Source organism: Plectropomus leopardus, chromosome 23, assembly GCF_026936395.1.
Source record: "Plectropomus leopardus strain MGB_pleo_1.0 chromosome 23, ASM2693639v1, whole genome shotgun sequence".
Taxonomy (NCBI): domain Eukaryota; kingdom Metazoa; phylum Chordata; class Actinopteri; order Perciformes; family Serranidae; genus Plectropomus; species Plectropomus leopardus.
In genome coordinates, this window is record NC_142198.1 from 9,698,744 (window position 1) to 9,709,771 (window position 11,028).

An 11,028-nucleotide genomic window follows, 5' to 3' on the forward strand; every position below is an offset into this window, starting at 1 on the left:
TTTGCCTGTAGCCAAAAACAGCCTAATTGTGTTTTGTCCCATATGTGAATTATTATTAACGACGATTCATTTACTACACTTCCTTTGCCAATTTCCTAAATTAAAAAAATACCATGTTGAGATTTACAGCGCCCCCCCATTTTCAGCGCCGGCTTCCAGCATAACCATGGCAACTTCCAATCAGCAAGGATGGTAGAGCCTGCCGGCCGTGTGTTTGGCGCGAGGCTCTGAGAGGCGCAGGTGGAGCACATATGGAACAATGGCCTAGCAAAAAAAAAAAAAAAAAAGAAACACTCTGCCCGCCTGTATGTGCCAGCAGTGCCCATTTTAATCCCACCGTTACCTTCTAGTGCTCTCTGATGGAGACGTTCTGCTGCAATCACAGCCTCAGACTGCTCCTGGGCCCATGCCAGACTTCACTTGACAAAGCCGGGCCCAGTGCGCTTTTGTAAAACAATGTCTCCAAGAGTCGTCGAAACCACCATCTCCTAATCGTTTAGTGTAATTCCTCACCGTCCTTTGCTGAAACATCACTGACCTTGGCTGATCTTGATGCGGAGAGATTTGTCTGCCTATTCCACCTCATGAAGCCATCATGTTTGCGGTGGCTAATATCGACTGCAATCAGTGTTTTACTGTATGTTGGTACATTCATGCCCATACATACATTGAGGGCAGCTGTTAATGACTTTTGTGCCTCATATGGCTAGTAATTGGGGTAGTAATGTTATGGAAATCACTAGCATGTGCAGTAAATAAATCAATCATCCAAGGGGCCTTATCTATCACTGCACATTTAAGCAGTCAGCTCCTATGTAGGTTAATTAAGGCACAATGGCCGAGGAGAGGACCTGGCACCCGTCCTGCTTATGTTTAAGCCTTCTCTAGGCCCGCTGGGCTGCAGCTTTCTACAGCCAGATGAAATTTGCCCATTTTATCCACCCCCATCCCCAGCTGAATACATAAATCATCTGTAAGGGCCTCAGCCTCGACCCTAAATTCCATGAACAATGGCGTTTGTCCGCAAATACCACACATAATTGCTGGATACTCTTCAAAGCAGAAATCGTGTTTCTTTGCACTTATCTAGGGGCATATAGCGCAGATTTCTAGTGAGTCACTTCATCTGGTTTCGGAACAAATCAATTAAGATGTTGTGCCACATCCAGCATGGATATTGGGTAAAGTGTGCCACCACTGATTTGCTTTTATGTTTGGTCTGAGCTCTGAGATAAGAATGAATGGCATCTGTGTGTAGGGGGTGGTTGGTTGGGTAACAGAAATGTCAAAGATCAAACAAAGGTATATTTTGCATCAAAATTTCTCAGTATTGGGCAGTAACAACTTATCATGCTCCAGTAATGTGAATGTGCTTTTCAGCAACGAGTAGCGAATGGTATTTTAATTTAGAATTCAGTAATTAAGTTGTTTACCTTAGTGACGTTTCAATGCATTTTGGAGGTTGGCTTGTTTGGAGCGTTGATATGAACTTCTGTTTTCAGAGGAAAGGCTGTTGTGGGACACGCTGGCTTGGCACAGAGGCTGGAAGTCCAAGGTAGCCTAAAAGAGGAAAAATGTACGATAACCAAGAGGGGCAAACAAGCTACAACAGCCCAAAACATTTAAGAGAAATGTGCTGCAGTGTCAGAAATCATGCCAATTCAAAATTACATTGGAAAATCCAAAAATAAACACAACAACGAAAGTTGCTGCTAATGAAAAAACATGCTGCAGAAAGTGAAAACAAATACATTAACAGCAAATAGCTGACAAATAATACATTATCAAAAACACACAATTCCCAAAAGAAAATGCAATAAAAAAGAGGTTCATATTCAGTCAACACAATGGAAGTTCCCCAGGCCTCTAGGAAGGCAATAAGTGGAACAGCCCAATTTTTTTGACCAAAGAGAGACCAGACAAAATACTTTTTACAATACTTTTTTTTCACTTTGCAGCACATTTCCATATTTGTTTTCTGTATGTGTTGCCTGCATTGTGTCTGAAGCTGAAGCATGTTTCTCCTCAAAATGTTTTGGTTCATTGTAGCACGTTTATCCTTTTGGGCCACCATAGAAATGCACTTTGAAAGACGTCATTTTAGTAAGGAAACTATTGAGTTAGCTGCTAGCTTGCTCCAATAGCTTAACCTACACTTAACCTTCAATCAACTGGTTTTGTGCCTTAGTTGATTTTAACTGTTGACGATCAGCGACATGAAACTGCAAGTTGGATTTTTGTTCAACCATGTCATGTACTTTGTACTTCTACATGTGTTAAACACAAAATATCTGCATATATAAGGTTATTTAAAGGCATCTTTGACCAAACTGGCCTAAAGTAGCTAATTACTTGTGAAGTGACTTGTGAAGTACTTGGACTTTTTTCAACAGTGCTTACACTACAGGTTAAACAACCAACATAAAGGAGAGTCCCAGGAGGTTTCTCACCTCTCTCCAGACCAGCTGGACCGGCTGATAATTGCAGTCGCAGCTCAGAAACATTTTTATATATAACACAGGTAAGATGTGTGGTTTCTGCTAAGGAGCAATTCGACATTAGTGTCATTCCCATCTTCTCTCTCACCCGGGGAGGATCAGGACGGCGACACCAGCCCAACAACAACTCCTAGTGGCCCTCGGCTGTCACTGATAACAACTGTATCTCATTATCCTCCTTGTGGGGGCCACGGAGGTAGCAGCAACCGTAAACACCATCCTCCTATCCCTCCACAATAGGCCGTTCGCACACAAAAGGCGCTCTCGAAAGCTTGAACTCAAGCCAACAGCTCTATTCATGTTGCCATGTATGGCAGATGTCTCGGTGAGCCTATGGAAGGTTACAGATCTACATTGCTCATACAGACAACTGCAACGCAAGGTGGAGTCCTGAGGCATCCACATTGTGTGAGGAGTGGAGGTATTTTATTTTTTTGGTATTGATACAAAAGATTTTTCTGTTAATTTTTGAGTAGGAGTTAGAAGAGTGAGTTTAAGGTAGTAAACACCTGTGTTAGTAAAAATAAATAAATAAATAAACAATATGTTTTTCAGTTTGTGGCTGACTTACACACCTTTGGAAGGGCAACCAGTATGTTTTCATCATTAATTATTCTTTTTCTTAGCATCCCGCTGATTTTCTTTCGCACTTTACTTGGTCACTGTTTGGTCTAAGATGCATTGCCAGAACAAACATTTATGAGCTTCACCTTCTAAAATGTAAATATTTCTGCTTGATACTGTTTTTAAATGTAATTTCTTTGGGTTCTGAACTGTTGGTCCAACAAAACAAAGTTCCACATGGTACCTAACAGCGGTCTCCTAGGGGAAAGTCCTTGGTTTGTCTGACCCATACACCCACCCCATCCCCCCAGTCTGCATCCTTATGGACTTTGACTGGTAACTACTTTCTTCTTTACTTACATCAGCACATTGGTCACTTGATCACAGCCTTCCTAATTACAAAGGTTAAACAAGAATTACTGGGTCATTTTAACTAACTAGCTTGATTGGGTGACAACACAGTTTACCAGTCTACTACAGTGTACATACAAATCAAATCAAATCAAATCAAATCAAATCTTTATTTGTATGGCACTTTTCATACAAAGCGTAACACAAAGTGCCTCACAGAGATTAAAAACAATAACAGAAATGAAAAACATCAATGAAAATCAAGAAAAATACAGACAGCCTGACCCTCCCACCCCCACATAAACGTACGCAACAACACACACACAATCATGTAGATATTCCCACACATATTCGCAAAGGCACCCGAACATCCACCCTTACCACCCACACACACGCACACATACACCAACACACACCAATTGTTACTAAAGATAAAGATATATATATGAATAAAGATATTCATCCAAACAAGCTTTGAGTGATTAGACAGCCTAAAGGAACGCCACAAATACATACAGATAAAAGCAAATTACATGATATGATAATCGTTTCGCATGTAAGACATTGAGAAATTAAAAGATTATCAAAAGCCAAACTTCAATAATCACTTCCAGTTGAGCGACAGTGTTTTCATCCTCCCCACAGTGTGTAAAACCACAATAATAAGTGCAACCTTCAACAAAAGTTGCAAAATTCATATTAGGAAGTAGCACTAAGTGAAATTCAGAAAACAATTGCATCATAATCAGCACACAGTTAAACATCTCCCTGAACAACCAGAGCCATTATTAAAAAAGCGAACAAATCAATCATTACTGAGTGTGGCACCCTGCTTTCATTAGAAAATCATATAGATTAAATGTTAATCATAGCTAACTCTATACCAGTGGGCTTCTGCCAAGATGACAGATGGACCATTAATGAGAATAACGAGGGGATCTTAGTCTATACACGGATATGGAGATGCAACAACAAGCATAACACCACTTTTGGCTTCCAAAAAACTGTTATTCAGACAGAAATAGAGGAAGATAATCAGTATGCACATGCACAAGAGCTTGTTTCCTAAAGTCAAAGAGTATGTGTTAAAAATGTGTGAGATCACTACAATGCGGATGCAGACGTGTTTTAAGATGTTTTCATAGTGGGCGCTGCCACAGGAGACTGAGGTAAATTGGTGGTAACACCTGTCATACACATTCAGCATCAGATATTAGCATCCGTCTCTTTTACTGGTCTATGAGCGATGAATAATTACTCTTGTTTAAAAATCTGCCTATTAGCGCTAACCAGGTTATATTGGACATCTGTCTCAGGAAGCTGACTGATATAATTGGCTGCCATCATATCGTGCTTCACTCTATAGCAAAGCACACTGGCATGACAGGCGTTCGAGAAGTGTTGCCACCGCTTCGTGACGTACGTGGCTCCCACATGTCAGTTTCACAAGTGAGTCAAATGAAATTGTACGAGATGAAAGTTGCGGCGAAAACAGAACACATATGTCCGTGTGTGGCGCTCAGTGGCATGTTATTGGCACAGTGTTTTCATCAGGTCTGACAACATATGTTTAGAACTCAGGAGGCTTTGGGCAGGAGGGAATAGCGCGGCGTTTGAAGTCAACTGCCGCATTAAGCAGAGAAGCGGCACAGTTGTGTGGAGATGCTCTCTTGTTCAAAGGGATGGAAGGAACCGCTCCGGGGAGCGTCCAACATCAAGAGCTGACCCCGGCACTGTTTCCCGCTACCTTCTGCCATGCGTCCCGCCGCCGTATGCTGTGATTCCCAAAGACCGGCAGGCCTGTGCCATCTGGCCTCACTTCGGAGTCCCCGGACACATATTGGGAATCCAAACTATGCCACCTCCCCGTCTCTCCCTTCCCTCTGCGCTCTCTCCCTCTGGGTCGTCTCTGCGCCTCCACTTCATCCCTGCTTGAGTGTTGGCTCAAGTGGAAGGGGTCTGCTCTCCAAGTGATCCCAGTTGCCCTTTTCCTCTTTAATCCCCTTGTGATGGGATCCAGTAGGAGCCCTTTAAATTCAGAGGGAAACGGTCGATAGTTTTTAAGATGAAGGAAAATCCCCAGAGGGTTTTAGTCTGTCTGACGTAGGGCGCTTAGTGTGTTACATGACCTTCAGACTACTTTTTTCTGATCTGCTGCAATTTAACAAGTCTAAAATTTCACCCCTGAGCCAAAAACGTTCATAAAGATTCATGGAAATCATCACCTTGAGATTAAAAATTGTCTGCTGCTACAAATCTCTCCCAACCTTCCAGTTTTAGAGCGCTGACTGTTTACGAATAAACACAAAGAAAGCAGAGGCTCCAGGAAGAGAGCAGTGGTGGGCTGTACAGTATGTTCTGTAGCACTGCCACAGATTTCACACTCTTTTTGTGTGTCTCTTTCTCTTCCTCTCCTCCGGGCGTCGCCTCAGTGGGGAATTCGATTCCCTAATAACTGGGGAATCAAAGTTGGACAGCACCACTGCTGAGAATCATAAAGGGAGCAGTGGAGTGGCTGGCCATTCATTCATCCAAGCCCATTACAACGTATACCAGATGGACACTGCACGTCACCGGGTGACATCTCAAGACAGCCGCGGCCGCCTGCCTGCCCGGCTTGGAAAAGATGAAAGTTATGAGGGAGACGGGAGGCAGGTTGCGTCAAACAGAGACAGATCTGATCAACAACTGCACAGAGATGAAATCAAAGTGGTTGAAGCATGTGGCGTGAGGCATCTGGTATTCTAGCAAACAGAAGCTAGCGTAGCTGCCAACGCTTTCGGGGGAGAGTTGCCTCCCCCACTCTGCGGCCTCAAGCCAGTGGAAACGCTACCGGCTTGTGTTTTAAATCCACAAGAGGTGTATTGTCCTGAAGTTATTTTTTGCAGCAGAGACAAAAAATAGGCATGTGACAAAAGTGCTGGGGTGATTTCGAACCAGGACTTCTTGTTTACATGGAACACAGACATTTTAGACCACGAGCTGCCAGGACGCCCCCTGTGCTAAGTTCCTAACACAACAAGTCCAAACAGTAGCTTATTTATTCAAAGTAAATCAATAGCAAAGGTGACATTAGGAATTTGTGGTTGCTGGAAAGACGCCAGTGCATCTGCTCAAATCCTGGGCCACTTTTCTTATCTGCAGCGGGAGCCAAGATCTGATAACAGATTTTCAAAATGGTCTTTCGGTTTGTTTTACATTAGCAAATATTGCAGTTTCATACGAGATTGCTACATAAAGCTAATTACAGTATCCCAACAAAACAGAGCGGATGTAATGTGGGCTTATGTGGTGTATAACAACATTATGTATGGTGTATCTGTGTACATCTGTACTCCAAGTGTAAAGAACCTGTCAAGCCCCCCCCGGCATTGATTTTACATTTCATACTACTTCCTGCGTAGAGCACTGTGAGCATCTGATCCCCTAATCTCAGAATGCCAGCTTTCACTCAATGTCATCTGCCAATGAGCTGCAACCAGGCGCCCATCCTGCCTCTGGCACCAGAACTGCACCCATCCAGCTTGTGTGCGCTAATACCCACCGTTGCTAGGCTACAACGAGAGGAATCAAATTTAGGTGGCTTCCACAGCTGCGCTGTACTGTTGTGCACCGAGGGATATACATGGCAGCGTTCCCAGTATGCACCTGGATGGAATGAAACAGGAAGAAGTGGAGAAGTCTAATCTACTAGTTACAGTAGTGGCTGTCTGCCCCGCATTTGTCCCGAAAGTATGTCCGGAAACAAGAGGAAATCATATTTCACATTATGGATTTTGAGATTTTTTTTAAAGAGGCCTTGCACTGTTGACCAGGTAAATGTGTGTTATATGTTTTACTGACAGGAAGGTCAGCAAGGTACTGAAAGTACTGAGTAAGGGAAAAGTGGGATTTTATCTGGAAACTGTTAGCTTCTGGTCTGATTGCAAGCACTTTCTAAAATAGTGCCACGAGGTGTTTAACTGAGCCATGTGATAAACGGAAACATATGTGATTTAGCAAAAGTTGAAGAAATCTTGTGATAACACAAATCTAAAACAGTCCACTTTTCTCTGAGGAGTCAATGCTGTTGCGTTTAAGCTTTCACTCATTGTACTTTACAACTGTGCAAGAGCTATGATCTCGTCCTCTTTTCATCAGTTCATTGCATCACTGAATGCTCTTTCCTCAGATCTGTGAGACAACGGTGTTTAGAACAACTGGCTGCAAACAGTCTTTCCAGCATGCCAAAAACCAAAGGGCTTCTCCACAGCAGACTGCCTTCGTCTTAGTTTCAATGTAATCAGTGAGTCGCGCTGCTCAGACGTTAATTCACAGAGTTCACACAACTGTAACATCTTAACAATCATGTTTCCTAAGAGTTGTGTGCCAGAGGCTGAATTATTAGATCCTGGAAAATATGCAAGACTATTAATAAAAACAAACATATGACAAAGTTATCAGAAAAGAAGGCTTAAGTGAAGAAAATAGTAAAAAAAAAAAATCTAACATTTCAGGACTTATAATTTAAAATAGAGTGGATCCTGGTGAGTACTGCAAATGAAAAACTCTTAATATTCTATCAGCATAATTTGATGCATCCATTAAAGGTCTAGTTTGTAGGATTTAGTGGATTCTAGCAGTGAGGTTGCAGACAGCAAACAACTCAAACTTCTTCAGTGTGCCAAGCCTGAAAAACTACAGTAGCCAACGTGAAAACACGAATAGTCCTATCTAGAGCCATTGTTTGATTTGTCTGTCTGGGCATGCCCTCAGGCAGGTCTTTGAAGTCAATTGTTGTAGCGGCCAAACACAAGAGTTACAACTTTAGAGTCAGTCATGTGATGCCATTTGGCCTAAAAATACCTTTTCCCACCAACTTACATTGGGAAAGAGACACCTGTAAATCAGTAAATACATTTTTTGAATGTCACAACCCTGGCAAAATGACTCCTTTCACTATCAGAATTTGATCCATTCGGTCCCATCACATTTGAAAGAGTAGAAGAGTTGCATGATTAAATCATTTTATCCCCATTCAGGTTAGCGGCGTGCTGAACCCACAGTGGCCATCTCAGCTAGTAGAAGTCACCAGTGCACTGGGGGGGGGCCAGTCATCGGGGTCATTTTATACATGGCATGTGAATGTTTTTGGCTTCATGGACCACTGAGCAACTTACATAGGAATAAACGCGGTCCGGTCTTCAACGCTGTATCCAGACCTCTTCATACATCCATAGTTCTGGGCTACTATAGAAACAGCATCGTAGACCCTGTGGAAGAGGTCCCTCTCTGTGTGTACATATAAATAGTAACAAAAACACAACAATTATTAGTTTCAGGTGATTATACAAATGAAGACATGAAGACCATGTTTCATTTCTGCTTATAATTCCACCTAAATCCTTCAAATATCATGTGCTCCAAGACATTTCCACTTTTCAAAAACTTTAACAATACATCAAGACATTGTTTGACTTTTGATTTGCCCTTTAAAAACAAAAGTTACCTATTAAGAAGACTCTTATGTCTGTACACCTAATACAAGGCTACAGCCAAATATTAGTTTATCAGGGTGTCTGCAGGTCCTTAAAATGTCTTAAATTTAATTATATAAATATTAGGTCTTAAAAATTCTTAAATAGCCTTAAATTTGAATTTGTGAGTTCTTAATTGCCACAAACATGTAATTTAATTTATCCATCTTTGAATGTGTTTTAATGTTACAAATCTTTAAACCGACCACTAAACATAGTACTTTTTTCACTTTATACTTGCTCTTACCTGTTGGCAAAATGTAGTTTAACCTAACCCACTCTAATAACCATATTTCTACAAAAACCCTACCTCTGCATGGAGCTGCATATATATGACTTGCTTAAATTTAAAAAAAAAAAAAAAAAGATGGTTTATTTGACAAACCTGTCTCAAATTTGGTTAGAAATTCTCTTGAAAATGTATAAAGCATTAAATTTAAGTGTGTGATACCTGTAGACACATTGTTTGCTTATATGAAAGTGGTATTGATCTTCTTTTCTAAATCTCAGCAAGAAAGCCAATAATCTTATTTCTCATAATGTCAAACTATGTCTTAAACAAAATAAACTGTGTATTGAAAAAAAAAGCCTCTAGATGTTCACATAAAATTAAGAAATTCAACTTAACTGATTTTGGCTAGATGTACTCTGTCTACATACCTAAAACTAATTTTCTTTAAATTCCTTGTAAAATCCAACATCACTCAGGTTTGACTCGGAGAAAGAATAAAAGTGCAATCAGTGAGAGTGTATTGCAGTGTTTTCCTCTACTCTGCGCTGGCATATAAAGACACACTATTGGTAATCCTTTCACGTGTATCTTCAAAGCTGGACTTAACCAGTGGGTGGAGAGCAATCGTTTAACACAGGCTGTCAATGCGCACTAATAAATGCACAAATACACTTTCATTTGAAAAAGGGCCAAGTTTCTGGACTTTGGGATCCACCCACTCTTGGATAGATGTACGCTTCCTCTGCTGCATTTAATGCACGCACACTAACCTCACCGTGGTCCTTCATTGTGGTACCTAACAATTATCTTTGCTGTCATCTCAAAAGTACATCAGGAGACATTAGAAGTTGCATATTTAGAAGCTGCATATTTGACCAATATTTTGTAGGTTTATTCCAAAAGTGCAGAATAAATACTCTCCCTCCTCTAGCTCCTAACAGATGCTGGTGCCACTATGTTGCCAGGTTTCTCAGTGGCAGAGAAGATGACAGGAGCTGCCAAAAAATTCAGTCTCCTTTAGCGGAGGAAGCTAAATTGAGGCTCAAGTGCTTCCTCTCAAGGAAACTCAAGGAATTGTCTCATATGTAAAATAAGTGGAATGTTAATGTGGATATACTTGTGTGATTCATTTCCTGTCCCGTTTCTTTCCTTTTTTTTCTTTTCTTCAACTTATTTCAGTAGAGGATGAGTTGTGACTAAGAAGAAGAAAGTAAAAAATTATTTCACTCCTATGTGCATGTGACCTTTCCTCTCATCTGTACTTGTATGTAGGAGGGTATGTGCTTGGCATTTTGAACTAAATAGGTGAAATGAGCAGGTGAAGGTGAGCTGGCAGAAGGACTGATTTTTTTGTTCAGTTGAGGAAAAATTGTGATTTCTGTTTAGTGTTATGAAATCAAAGACTTGCAATTATGTTAAAGTATCAGCTCATTCAACTCTACTAGTGTTCATCATCACTTTTTCTCATACATTATTGCAAACACTGTGTGGGAGTAGAATAACCTCATGACTACATGTATTATCCATTTTATGTTACTTTATACATATACTCGGCTACATTTTAATGGGAAACCTGTGACATTTGGCATTTGACATGTAGATCATATGATAGTATCATAGATATTAGAGATTGTACATATTTATTTTTTAAATCCAGCGATATATAAAATACTTCTCACTACTTCACACATTACATTGTAGCCTGTTTGATTGCTGCCACCTGCACAGCTATCACTCATTTCCATGTTTTTGTGTTTAAGTGACTCATATAGACAACAATTTCTGAAACTTAATAATTCTATTTAAAGTTATCCTTTAAGTAATATTATTAATGCAGGGCTTTTAGTTGTAAGAAACAGTTTTTACA